General features: G+C 35.2%; 1 long non-coding RNA gene and 1 pseudogene across 4 annotated transcripts in view; one reads left to right on the top strand and one right to left on the bottom strand.

Moving 5' to 3' along the window:
* LOC116308592 (uncharacterized) overlaps nt 1-9,169 on the top strand; it is a 33,243-nt gene extending 24,074 nt beyond the window's left edge. Inside the window, exons 2-5 of one of the 4 annotated variants that reach the window (XR_016120121.1) lie at nt 6,601-6,850; nt 6,942-7,047; nt 7,977-8,098; nt 8,824-9,169. This is a non-coding gene — a long non-coding RNA (uncharacterized LOC116308592). Of the gene's footprint in view, nt 1-6,600; nt 6,851-6,941; nt 8,099-8,823 lie in introns of all 4 variants that reach the window. The other 3 variants (XR_016120120.1, XR_016120119.1, XR_016120118.1) reach the window with 3 other exon arrangements.
* A 124-nt stretch (nt 9,170-9,293) lies between these two features.
* Nucleotides 9,294-10,058, bottom strand: LOC116308591 (uncharacterized; annotated as a pseudogene).
* Nucleotides 10,059-14,919: the final 4,861 nt, after the last annotated feature.

The following is a 14,919-nucleotide window of genomic DNA, read 5'->3' as shown; positions in this document are numbered from 1 at the left end:
GGAGCGTATAGTGACGTCAGTAACGAAGTGCGGTTTTTCTCCACCTACTGAAACCGCATCTGTATTTATGCAGTATTACAATTGAGGGGAAGCACAGCATTAAGATAAAAAATAAATGTTCCGAAGTCCTGACATACACTTAACTTAACCATCGTTCTTCGCATTATCGACGTCATTCAGAGCGGATTGTTGAAGCTCCTCATCTAGTATTTCTTTACATTTTTCTTGGATGGCTTTACAATGTTCATACCATCTTGAATGGTTAGGAGGCTGAGGAAGGCCCGTAATACTAAAGGACTTTTAAGCTACACTATGGCCATGACCAATTGACATCATTTTTAATACAGACAATAATTTATTCCACATTGGCTGTTTCTGCTCTGAATCATCAACACAGCTCCTATACCGTGCTTCGTTGTTATATCTTCAAGTACCTTGCCCACAAAATACACGCCGAAAGTACCCGCTGAAAGTTCCAAACTGCTCTGAAGTGAAATGCTGTCGACGATCGGCAGGACACTCATCTGATGGTTTCCTTCTTTTCTTACGCTTCAAATAAGAAATGGTACTAGCCATAAATTTTTCTTTTCCTTGTAGGCATGATATCAAAATTATAAGTATAAACTCCATTGTAAAAATTATTCGCAAATCGTTGTCTCTTATCTCTTATCTAAAACAAAGACTACATCAGTTTGTGATAGGGGATCTGGTATACCCGCATTTCGTGACCCCATGGCCATGCATCTATTAAAATGGTCGAAAAATCAACTATTTTGGATCTACCAGCATGATGTTTTTGATTGTTGGCCACTGTGTCAAGAAAAGTTTCCCAAAACAGTACATCGATATCTTAAGAGGGAAAAAGTTACAGCTGAAAGTACATAGACCCCTCCTATCGGGAAATTGCAAAGTTTTTCACGAATGTAGTTATCTATTAGAGGGTTGAAATCGAATTTATTGCCTAATCAGATTCTTGGTAAACATGATTTATTTTAATAAACGATACAGTAACAACCAGCTGTCCACCGCTAAATACAATATCCATCATAGTTTTTAGAATGTCATGAAGTATTTTTCCTTAAGGTATCTCAATGTATTTTTCAGTATTTCGTTCGATTCTTTACGTATTTGAATGGAAGTTTTGAAAGTTTTTAATGATGCGCCTATTAAGGAATTATGTTTCTTAATATTTATTTTGTTTAGTTGAATTCTTTAATTGTGGTTTAGTGGATTCGAATTGACATTTTAGTTTAATGAATTGTATTTTCTCTTATACTTTAAATTCTGAGTTCGTATTTTTTAAGGTTTCTTATTGATATTTCAGGTTTCTTACTCTTATTTCTCCAGGATTTTCTTCGATACTTCAAATGCCGAATTGGTATTTCTAGATATCCCTATTGATATTTTAGATTTCTTAGTCGTATTTCTACAGGATTTTCTTTTATACTTCAAATGCTGAATGGTATTTTTATATTTATTTTTCGGGACTATTTAAATACTTCGAATACTGAATTCTTATTTTTGAGGATTTTTTTATCAGATATTCGACTGGTATTTTGAATGAGATTATTTGGATTTTCCAATTCCCATGAAATTGAATCATGTCTACAGTTATATATCTACTTTTAATATGTCATTTCTAAATATGATTTTAGCTTCCCCTATTTTACTTACTTCCAAAATCATAGTTAAATGGTATTAAACTAGAACAATCTTACAAATGAGGCAATAGTTATACATAGCATTTGGTAAAAAAGAAAAGGAACTTGCTTATATTGCACTTAATTTCATCGTGCAATAGAGCTTTTAAAACCTTCTTTTCCTTTTGCCCAATATTTTCTTTTGTCTCACACACATCATTTCATCATCATGTTCATCATCGTTCGTGGCGAGTGTAGAGGCACTAGCCTTTTCGTTATGTGGTTTGCTGCACTGTGCAGCTAATGCTGGTTCTATACCCGCCGATTCCACATCTGAATTCTCAGGTTCCTGTTCCTCTTGCTCCATTATTTCTTCTGGTTCCTCTGCCAGTTCCTCTGGTTCCTCTTTGTTTGTGGCAGTATTTAGTGCCCATGCCGGTGCATTTGATGGAGAGGGCCTTGCTGATGGACGTCCTCTCACCCTTTTATATTTGGGGTGGCAAGATGCTGTTTCTTGTGAGGAAGCCCTTTCTTGGAGTGTGGCTAGGATCACATTTTGTTGGTTACCTCTCCGAGAAGGGCTTCTCACAACCCATACTTCTTTCTCGTCACTGCTGTCCTCCTCACTCATAAAATTATGAATGATGCCCCAGGCATTCTTTTTTCTTCCTTGGAGGCAATTTTCATCCTCTGAACATACTGCTGTTAAGTAAACAAAAAAAATTTGATGTTTTGATACATAGTTCTAATCGGCCTTCGAAGTACTAGCATCTCTTTTTTTGTTTATAATATTAAGGCATGTTTATACAAAGGCCAATTTACACAGTAAACTTTTGCTTACAATTGTTGCCGGTAAGCAATCTGCATTCCTTACGACATAGCTTATGACTGTACTGTTGCTTCAAATTCAAAGCTGCACTGTGTGAATTAGCCTTTAGAATTTCAACGGAAACTCTTGACTTCACAAGTTCGGAACGCTTTGGTTCATAGTTAATATAGGGAAGAGAATCGCGGCCTAACTTCACATGAAAAACCTTCTTCCTCTTTGATGTCAGGGCTTTTTCTTTCTGCTTTTTTTCAGCTGCATCCCTTCTTTGCGGCAAACTCTCTAGGTGCCTCTGCCTTTTCGTTTCATAGTATCGCGTGGCAGCGCCTAAAAGTAAAAACAAATGTTGATTAAATATAATACACAAGGACAAGGACTTTGTTTAGAAACTGAAGCTTAGTGAATCCCTTTAACACCCTAGACAAAAATCACAGATATTCTCGCTACCACTATCAAAGTTCGTGTCTGAAAGATTTTTTCTTATACATTTTCTCTTGAGAAACGTATAGATTTCATGATCAGGTATACGATGAAATATTTATATCTCGTAATTGTGACTCCTAATTGTAGCTTTGTCAAAGTTGCTGTCCTTCAGTATGGTTTCCACGAGGAAGTGCTGCACTCTGCAGTTGTGATGGGTGTCAATTCTACCGGCACAAAAAGAAATGGTATTACAAAGATGCATACAATTCTTTAAGAACACATAACTATATTTCCAATATCAAATAATCACAAGATCTTATTTTTCATCCCCACCATACTGGTTGGCGGCATCTTGTTTATTGTGGAGCGTCCGTACATCTTCCTGCCAAAACAAAATCCCTGACAATGCTTAATTAAAGGGTTTTTAATTAAAATTAGCTTTGTTCGGTTTGCTTGCCGCTGGCCCATGCCCAGCATCGTGCAAAGAAGCCAAAAATTTGTTTCTCTTAAGCAAGCGTTAAAAGCTCTATAATACTTCACTGTAGAACAAAATAGAATTGCTTAACCCTATATTAAGAATTTGCAGTAGTTAATTTGTAGTAATACCGAGAAGAACCGGAACAAAAAGTGATTGCTGCAGTTGGTGCAAAATAGCCGCCTCCTTTTTAACTCCCGAAATATCAATAGTGGAGTGGGCTTTTTTTAACACAAACATGAATGTTTTTCTAACTCATTAGTTCACATGTTCCATAACACAAGTTTAGTTTAATGGGATTATAAGTTTATTTACTCAATGTTGACAAGTTTCTGCACAGTACGCCAATGAGCGTAAAGTAAGTAATATGATACCGGACCATGGCCAGGACAGCGGGTATACTGTACTTCCGGTCTCAAAAATCTTGAAGTTCGTTTCGAGTTCATGATGGTCAAAACCAGAGGTCGAACATCTAGTTCAACTGAGGGGGGCCGAGGAAGAGGCCGAGGCTGAGGGCGAGGCTGAGGGCGAAATGCTGAGCAAACCAGAGAACAACAGGATGTTTTGTCGTTCTTCTTCTCCATCTTCTTCCTTCGATGCCTGGTTCAATTCTTCATCTTCACTTTGGCCTAGAAGCTTCTTGGCACTAGCACTGGCACTATCACTTCGCTTAAGAAGCTCTTCTTAATTATAGTAAGAGCCTTTGTCGCTCAAAGAGAGTGATTTTGCATTCTCATGACAGAATGCTGTGGAGCTACGTCTTTTTTCCTTTTTGTTAGAACCTCCACAGAAAGGATTTCTCTTTTGCTTACGAGGCATCGCTGATATCCCACGAAAGAATTAAAAAAAAAACTGAAGAAATCTAGTAGAAGTAATTAATCTTGATAAATAGCTAAACTCTGTAAATATGATATAATTTGTTCAATCGTTCACTTAGTGGCGTCCTCATGTACAGCTCGATATGTTTTCACTGCTATGGCTTGACAATGCTCGTGACGTCAAACTTACTTGAATCAATCGACTTCCGGTGAATAGATAAATGACAGTTCCTGCGAACAGCGCAACACCTACTGGTAACTTCTAAAAATGTTTTTTTACGAATATCTCCCTTAATTAAAAAAAAATATCTTAATTTTTATATAAAATTAAAGATTTTACTTTTATATTAGATATAGCATGGTTTCAAAAAAAATTAATTTTTTTGACGAAAATTGTGTTCCGTGTATCCTTAACCACATTAAAAAATGGAAAGGAAATCTTTATTGAAAGGAAAAACTGTATCAAATACTTAGGATTGATGCTTGATGATTCCATGTCCTGGAAACATCAAATATCATACATATGCACTCGTATATCCCGTAATTCAGGAATAATAGCAAAACTACCTCTACATTAAACAACTTAAACAAATCTATTATAATTTAATTTATCCACATATATCATATGCCATTATGGCATGGGGTAGCACGTACAAAACAAATCTCTAAAAGGTTCAAACTAAGCAAAATCATGTGACTCATTTTTTTGCCACCCTTTATGGCAAAGACACAGAAAGCGCTATCGAATCTTTTAGATATTCTATTAGTGCAAAATATCTACCGTTTGCACATCTTGAAATTTGTACATTCATGGCACAATAGATCTCTATCTAGTGGTATATTTAACTCTGTTTAAATATGCCAATGAAATGCATGGATATAATGCAAGATATGCAAGTGGCCATAACCTCTACAAAACCAAAATAAGAACTAACCTCGGAAAACAATCTATTTCCTTAATGGCATTAGATATGTGGAATAGTATTCCCATAGACCTCAAAACATGTAAGAATACTATTTCGTTTCAAAAGCAGCTTAAAAATTATCTACTAAACCAGCAAAGGTCTAAATAACTCAAACAACATTGTTATTTTCTTTATTAACTTCACTTGATGCATACTGTAAAATATTTCCCTTATGATAGTTACTTTCATATTTATTTGTTATATATATTATTAGTTCTTTAGTATTTTTTTTTTCTTAATATACATGTCAAATACTAAATTACGCTCTTAAACCTACAAAATGACAACAAAATACTGGGAGCTAGCTCGAAAACCTAACGGTTTATCTAGCTCTCAGGCTTATCGTCTACATAGTAACCTTTCTCTATCTATAAAGTAACCTTCAATTTATATGTATATCACGAATGTAAAGAGCAATAAATTCTATCTATCTAAGTATTGCATACTGTGAATTTACACAACTGGTACATGGATGCATTGGCAAAAACAGAATGCCTTTGCCTGCGTGTGCCTACCGTTTAATTAGGAATAGATTTAAATTAGGAGAAAGCAATGAGTTTACTGGTTTTGAAAAAGAAGTATCAGAAGATTAAACTATGGTTTTCTATTCGTTGATATTGTAATTTTTTTTGAAATTCGTGTTTCTAGATGGTTCCACTTTTGTTCAAAAACATTAAAAAAAAAAAAAAAAAAAAAAAAAATGGGGTGCTTGCACTCTAAGTATTCAAATACCTAGCTTATTTTTAAAGCGAAGAATGGATTGATTTAAAGTTGTTTGTGAGGTATAAAAAAGGTATAGAGGTTTTCAATTCGTGATCGCCATGATATTTGTTTACTAAACATGCTCTCGTTCGTTCAGGACGATGTTTGACCAGGCTAGATCATGGTAATTTTGATGTTCACATTTTATTATCTAGTTTTTATTTTGAATTGTTTAATTGAATATCTGGTTTTTTGGCTGTCCATTCTTCTCTTTTGAAAGGTTTTGCTCGGTTTCTTATACTGACTATTCGAATAAGCTTACATGTTTGTAAGTAATTTTAATTAATCAAAACTTAGTAGCAAAGATTACCATCACTTTTGAACATTGGTGGTTCCTAAGAGAACCGGTATTTTTTGTTTTTCGTGGTTTTTTTAAATGTATAAATAAGGATTTCACGCTTTGCTGTGTTTCGTGGCAGTGTGCCTTGAAAGGCCTCCTTCAGTTTTATAGTTTTTTGCACATCCAGGATGAAGACAGGTTTATATATGGATGGTAACTATCCTGGGGAGTCTCGGGATGGGCATCTTTTGGCTTGCAGTGGATGTTGTTGTGAATAGGTTGTGCATTGTATACTCGTGGAAGTAATCTTAAACGATACACTAAAACATAAAATAATGAATTATAGAGCAAAATCCAGGAAATTTGTTTAATTCATTGTTAATGCAATGTGCTCAATTATTTCTCTCAAAGGTTCCTGGCAAACTAGACAAACTGCTTTCAACTGCTGCATATGGATGATCTCCCCATTGGCGGTTTAATGGAAGCAGACAACACCTATGAAAGGAATGCCCACATGTCAGTCTCTGAAAATTAGGCTGTGAATGATCGTCTGCTCGACAGGTTGGATGGTCACAGAATAGCATTGGGTCAGGTTCTTTGTCGCCACTAAAAGCATAGCCAAGAGGAAAACACCTTTGGTCTACTATAGTATCTAACGCTGGTAGGTAGTTTGGCATAAAAAAATAAAAACGAAATGAGTAACCACAGTATCTAATACATGTTACTAAGAATATGCATTTTGCTTTATTTAGTTTTTGGCTGACAAATAGCTAGAAACATGAATTCTCTGAGTAGCAATTCTTTGCTTGATGCAAACTTGATCACCTGAAAACTGCACCTGTTCTTCCAGGAATATTGGTATGTTCAGCTTGTATGTTCAAATCTGTATTGGTAAATCCCTTATCCGCCATTACCTTGTTACCTTTATTCCAGAATTTCGGATTAAGAATCCCACATCGACAGACAATCTCCCTATCGGAGTCACTTCCTCGAAATAGCTCAGACACAAAGGAGAAGCTCCCTGCTGGTTTTATCCCAATCATTGCTTTAACTATGTTATGGTGCTTATAGTCAGAGTAAAATGATGATCGCAAGTGCAGGGATTCAGGAGCTTCCATATTTATTTTTGTGCAATCAATAATTGTTGTTTTTGGGAAAAGGACAATTAGAGTCTGGCATGAATTTATCGATTTCTTCTCTCATAGGCCATATTGGCAAAGTGCAGAACTGCAAGGACATAAAATTCAGCCAGCCTCGTTTCCATGTGACCAACGAGCTCGCGCGCTCTTAGTGCATTCGGTCTATTTTATGTCCCCCATTTACTGCTAGTTAGAAAGCACATTCTCAGTTGTTTTAAGACCATTAGTGTTGTTAGTATCAAATGTTTTAAAGTTTCTGTGAGTGAAAGTCGAGTGGCCTTTCGTAAATAGACCAGTTGAGAGTTCCCTGAAATAAAATGTTTTAAAATCTATAATCACCAATTCCGACATGAGAGACACCAGAGCAAACAATTTCCCTGGTTTATAAGTGAATAAGATCAATTAAAGTTGAAAACGATTCATTAACGTGTGTTGGTTCACTTATTAACTGGTGCAAGTTATAGAGATTGGTGATGCCTGTTAAGATCCTTGTGTGGTGAACTTTGGGAGAATTGAAAACTTGATCTTTATATTATCGAATCCTCTTTAAAGTGTATATGTATTATTATTATGTAGTAAAACCTTGTGGAAACAAATTTTAATCGCTTTTTTCCCGTCTGAATTCATGTGCCTTGAAAAATGTCGAAGACCTCTACTTATTGAGGGAATGGCTATGAAAATGACCAAGGTCTTAATAAAGGGTTCGGTAACAACTTGAGCAGCGGGTGATACCAGCTAGTTCAAGAATTACAAAGCGAGTGAAGCGACAAGTAAGTAAGCTTTTATAAACCTACATACAAACTTTATGCATGCTCAGCCACTTGCCAGATTTTAACACAATGACGATCGAAGATTCAATTTCAATAGGGTATAATTCATGATTATTATATATTTTTATTATGTCTATCTCAAAAGCAAAGCGATGTTATAACCATACCTAGGATATTAAAAATTTATTCTTCTCTCAAAGCCCACACCACTTAGCTGATAATGTTACTGGTATTATAGTTACCCACTAATCCTTACTCGATTCAGATTTGTAATTTTTCGGGTAACTAACTAAATTAATTGGACCAAGTATGTTATGAATAAGAACAGAAAAAAGGCATCTTCAATGTGACATAGTCATAGTATGTACTGTTCAAGCACAGTAAATATATGACATTTATATACAAATTATAGTCTATTCTCTGTCTTGAGTTGTCATGTACAGTGGAACCCCACCCATTAATACGGCCAACAGCCACTTTTTTGTTGCCTGATTGAAAAACTTCCTTACTTTTTAACCCCGTATTATGGCCAGGACAAATAGGTTACAGTTTAGATCTTAATGTAATTACTGTAAAGTTATTGCTGCAAAATCTGTGATTCTTTTATTCATTCGAGTAACATTCTACAGTAATGCTTTTTGTGGAATCAGAATCAACACAACAACTTCAAACAGACAAACACGTACAGCGTGATGCGCTAAAGTATGTCCGCATTTTTTTTATAGGGGTACAGTATTAAAACGAGCCGTGCCGATAGCCTGTCTGGGGTGATATCCAGCCTCGAGTCAGTATGGCCTCAAAGGAAGATTCATTCGTCTGTACAGAGCAAAGTCACTGCCTATTTTAAAAAGTAGTTGTTACTGTACTCACTTTTCCCTATTCTACTGTTATATCTACAGTCCTGTACTACTGTATAATTTATATAAGTTTTAAAGTACTACTAAAGTTGAGTTATAGCTGAGCTCCAATAGCATCAGAAGTTTTAGAAACATTATTTAAAAATACAATATGCATTATTGCACTTAATTTGTTTAGTAGTTTCGTACTGATTAATAAAACACGTTTTTAACATATCTTTGACGCCCGTTAATACGGCCGTTAAAACGACCACTTTTGAATGTCCCTTCGGTGGCCGGATTAACGGAGTTCCACTGTATCTTGACTATTCTCTGTCTTGGGTTGTCATGTGTCTTGTCTATTCTCTGTCTTGGGTTGTCATGTATCCCCTTGAATTATGACTTCTAAACTTATTCATTATGTGGTGATGTGACAGATGAACACACGTGGGTAAAGGCCTTGAATTATCCCACCCCATTTACTCACACAACCATCTAGTTATCCATCTGTAAGCAACAGCTCTGAGCAATCTGAGAAGAGAAGAGATAGAGTGCAGGGTTTAAAATTGTAGCTGGTTTTGGATTTGAACGCGTTTGTTTTGATATTACGCAAAGCTTACTCGTTTTGAGAGACGCCATTGCTTCTAGCGGAGCTACTTGTGATAGGACAGTTTTGTACATAAGTGCTGGATAATTTTCGTGTTCGGTAATGCAACGTACTCTTTCTATGGATACATCGAACACTAGCAACTTCATGACAGCAACGGAATTCCAGAGCACCAACTAAGTTTTCGTCATGACATTTACTTCAACAACGGCACCTGCATATTGTAAAAGTATTGCTTTTCATATGATTTTACCTTGTCCTAAACCTTGAGAGACAAAGGTTATAATTTCCATTAATGAACTGCAACGTGTCTTTCATATCTCCTTGCCAATATGTCTGGAGTAAGGCCATCAATATCAACATCTTCCTCACTATAACTTGCTTCTTCGCCGCTTTCCGAAGCTATCGGTTCGTTTTGGTATGGTTCGATTTGGCCAGCTATTTCCATCTCTCCTGAATCTTCATATTCTGAAGAACTATTCCTACAACTACTGACTTCGGATGATGCATCTGACATTTGTTACAACCGTATTTTTCGTCTTAAAAGGAGCTATCATTCCTCAAAGCCTTCATCTTTCTCTAGTAAAGCAACAACATTATGACGCTTCGCAAACAACTTAATGTCACAGGACTGAAACTCATCCCAGTCCCGGGGACAAAAATGTTGTCAAATTCCCAGTCTTTTACGGCTAAAAAGACATTTTACTCTCTTTACTTGACGATTTTACCCTACAAATATTGATCTACACATTTAAAACTATCAAAATCAGCCCAAAACGTTTTCATGTCACATACACTTTAAAAATAAAAACCATTAGGTTAAATGTTAAAAAAAAAAAATTTTTTTAAAATCTACTAGCTTTAGCTGTTGTATCACAGCGCGGGACAATCGCAACAGAGCTAGGCTCCAGCCTAAGTGAAAGCCCAAAGATTGAATTAGAATTTAGTAGTTGATTTTTTAGGAGGGAGGAAAACTAGAGAACCCCGAAAACCCTCCAAGCACAGGACCACCACCGGTGCTTCCCTTTCTAGATTTCCTAAAAAGAAAAATGGCCATGGGAAGTGCAGAAACCCTTACCTCCAGGTGATTCGAAAATGTTCACTTACTCTTTGAAATATCAAATGATTTATTTAATGTTTTAACACCGAAAGTGTATCGTTAGAAACATTAAAGTTGATGAAAGTTGTTTGGATTCAGTTTTAAAAAGTGCGATAATGTAACTTTTTTTTTCTTGATCCTCTATCTTTACATCACCTTGGAACCGGAAGCAGCGGAGGAGTTTTCCTAAGGAGTAGGCAGGATCTAAAAATAACTTTTAGGGAATACCGATATTCCAAGAATAGCAGGGGAGTTCATCTCTGACCTTCATGGTATCTTTACGATATATAAAAGCAAAACATTGAGTTTGAAAATTATTTCAAATAGACCTTTGATGCTTGTAATGAAACAAGTCAACCTTCTTCTCTGGCAGATAATTTAGAAAGTCCTTTGACAGTATTGCAGTAATTGAATTTCCACCATTGTGATAATAATAAAAAAGGTATTTAAATCGAGGGTAACAGCTGTTACTAACGTAAATATATTTTTTACAATAATTTATATTTGCACTCGTACCTTGTATCGTAAAAGACATCAGCTAAAAATGACTAAGGGTTGCTTTGTCATCATTCCTTCTTCAGAAGACTATGCACTGCATAGCAATTCTGAAAATTGTATCAAGCCTTTGGTCATAATCACCACGTCTAAAAACAAGGTACCACATCATCAAAGAGTTGAAGAAGTAAAATATCTACTTAGTATTTGTAAAAGTGAGAGTGCACTGTATCACGGGCCACTCTGTATCACGTCCAGTCTTCAAATGTTGTTGAAATTGGAAGTGCAATTTCTTTAGACTTTGGGTGTGACTTTAGTTTTTTAATTTCACCAACGAATAGTTGTATAGAAGTTGGCAAACATTGGTCTGTACAGTAGGACCACAGATTCTTGGATATTGAGGGAAACATGGAATGGCCCTTGCTAAGGAAAAATAGATGGTATGTGCTAAGGGCCAGTTTTTGGATTCCACTAAAAAATAAAATAAAATTGTTATGTTTTATGTTGAGGCTAACGTGGCATTTTCCTCATCTTACCACTGAGATTATATGAATATTAGCATATGACGCTTCAGGCAGTATGTTGAATATCCATTTCTTGGAGTCATCTTTTATAATTTAATTATTTACTTTTCCTATGTAGGGAAATCTCCTTCTATAATTAAACTATACTAAGTTTACTCAAAGATGAGAATTTAATTCCAAGGGTTTTCGCCCGGAATAACCTCGTTCCCAAGCACTATAACTTATCTATATTTCTATATCTTTAAGTTTACTCAAGCAAGCTTGGTGCAACTATGGTGATATCGTTAAGATGATGTATGTAATATATTGCCATGCAAGCCCTGGGGAAACTCGTCAACCAGCCAGGTAGCTCAGTGTTATGCCTGCCTCCATCTCAGTAAGCACTGTTAGAAAAAAATATCGAGATTCTTTTACTTTTTTATGCCAAAATTACCTGATTGTATTATGTTACAATATTGTTACTTTGTATGTGTACATAATTGCCCTAATCTAAAACACTTCATATTCTATTATTTAGGGTATTATTTAGGGTAAGATTTTCCAACTTTCCTTGGCAAATGACGTCAAGTTCTCTGTATTTCCTTTGCGACTCTTGCAAAAACCGCCTGATGCTGAATCCACTCCTTACTAAAAATTATAAATGCCCATCAACATCTATTCCACCCCTTGCATTAGCAAAGAATCAGTTTTACTTGCACATTCCTATGAATGGCACTTATCTTTTTTTGGAATAGCATTGACACTTGTGTGAATGTCGAAGTCCACATGTGGTAAGATGTTGATATCACTCTCTCCTTTAGACTTTTTGTTATAGTGTATGAAGTGGATGTCATCCTTCAAGATGATTGTAAGAGGTTTGTCGTTTCAACCGAAAACAGCACGTAAGTGGTCATGATTTTGAATGGTAATGAATTAAAGAGCATGACAAAAACGTATACCGCGGGGAGAGGTGATTATTGCTTGAGGGCCTATTGAATGTTCTTGGCAAATTCAACTTCTTCCTCCCCCCCCCCCCCCCCCCCCCCCACGAGCTTAAGGAAAGGCGGGATGTTTTATGTGGTTGACACCGACATTCAATCCTGAAGACCTACCATCCCCCTCTTCCTAACTGTGTCCAGGGGTCTTGCTAATTGCTGGCGTAGTAGGATCAAGAATGCATCGATTTTCGATGTGTCCTTGGCGTTTCTTTTCTACGTTTGATTACATCGATGTTTGCTTGTTTCGCGTATTAAGTGATTATTTATCTGGTAGAAATTGTTTTTTATTTTATATTTTAGAAGAGCTTTCGTTCCTTGTCATGCATCTTTGGGAAACATAAGACCGGTTAAGTCGTCTCCCATCAGTTTGATTTTCAGGCTTACAAATAATTCGAAAGTAACATATATTAAAGTGAATGCCTCGTTATCTAGTTGGGCTTTCAACGAGAGCATCCTTGGCTTCAATTCGTCTAGTTCTTCAGCCTTCACAAGACCGAAAACGATGTATTTTGCTTTGTTTCTGTTCAACTGTTCACAATCTGGTTCGAAAATTTTAAGTTTTTATTTCGCACGAGACATGTTATGATTTTTGCGAGATCCTCGTCAATCCATGTATTGTTTCTTTATATTTCAATTCCCCTTTTAACCTTTGGTGTCCATCCCAAAAATCGGCCATTTTGACCCTCCCATACTTAAAAAATAATAAGTTTTGATTGAGTTAAGCAAATTTGGTATGTCATAGATAAATTTAAAGCTTAATATATACACTAACCAAATACACTCATTTCGGTGGCGTCAAAAGAGATATTGATATCTTAATTGGCTATTATTTATTTTTTTCCCATTTTTTCGTAATACCATTCAAAAATGTACTCAACACCAAAAAAGTGGCATTTATATACAGTTTTCAGGGAATCATTCTGAAAACAAAAGATAGGTAATCATTTGATAAAGCTATATAAAAAATCAGACCAATACCTTGAATATTGAAAAAGATAAATTCGTTATTAATTTCCTTATTAAACTCCAAATTTAATAGAGATTTAGATAGTTTACAGCACTACTGTAAATTTGTAGTTTACATGAACATTTAATTTCCCATAAATGCCTGTAAAAGCTCAGTTTATCGTCATAGTAAATTATCTGTAAATTTAGCAAAAAGTTTATATCTACAAGAATTAAATTTCAAGTGAATTAATGTCAAATTGCAAATTTGTTGATCTGCAAGTTTCACTTAAAGCTATTGTAAATGTTAAATTTAACAACATTTAGTTTTAAAAACTGTTGGAAATTCCAATTTTGATATTAATTAAATGCCAGGTAAACAATATCATAAATTCCATGTTTAGCTTCTATAAAAGCTATAGTAAATGCAATGGTGATTTACTTATTTACAAGAAGTATATTTCAAGCAAATGTATATTTCAAGCAAATCTAACGTAAACTTGAAACATTTTATAAAATTTTAATTAAGATTTGACCATGAAGGAGGTTTTGTTTTATATCTGATATAGATTTTTTTTTCATTTGCATAAACTTTAACTTGGATTTTCTCTATCAAACTTGGTTCATTTCGTAAAGCATTCAGTACAATATGAGAATATACATCATGAGTTTTTTAAGCCATTCAATAAACTCGCAGGTCGTGTTTTATCAGGTCTTTTGTTTCTAAATCCTGATAAAACACTTCTGTAGTCATTTCTGAATTGAATATCAAATAAAATCTTTATGTAGACCCTAACAATCCCTTTTCAATTCCTAGAAGCAAGAAAAAATCACTTGCTATATACAAAACAAATCCTTTATTATGAATTCGAAGCAAATGCAGTACGTTCAAAATGCAGTTACAAAGTGGTGTTGCATAATAGTTTCTAAATGTAATTCCAGTGCAACTATACAGAAACTCGTAACTATACATTACATATCTTACATAAAGTAGCTTCTAATGCAAACTCTCATGGCTTGATGATCATACAGACATGAAACTGTAAATAATACAAGGTCTTAGGTAGAGTAGCATGTAGATCAAGCAAATGTGCCTTTCCTTGCTCTTGGGTCTCAGCATTGTTGTTTTTCTGGTGACCACATGATATGATGATATGATAACTATTGATATACTTAAAACCTTATATTGTAATGGTATATATATTTATAATCAAGTTTAAGTGTCAATAGGGAGACTTTGGTGGTGGAAACGTACTATATACCTTCAACATTTCAAATGACATTTTGTAGGAGAATAGACAAATTTACCTTCGTTTTCGTTGTTGTGCCCTTTAAAAA

This window comes from Actinia tenebrosa, unplaced genomic scaffold (assembly GCF_029948245.1).
Source record: "Actinia tenebrosa isolate PJP-AT-01 unplaced genomic scaffold, QUT_ActTen_1.0 PGA_scaffold17__23_contigs__length_9995812, whole genome shotgun sequence".
NCBI lineage: Eukaryota > Metazoa > Cnidaria > Anthozoa > Actiniaria > Actiniidae > Actinia > Actinia tenebrosa.
The sequence above is the reverse complement of the archived record's forward strand: the minus strand, read 5'-3'. Positions and strand labels throughout refer to the sequence as shown.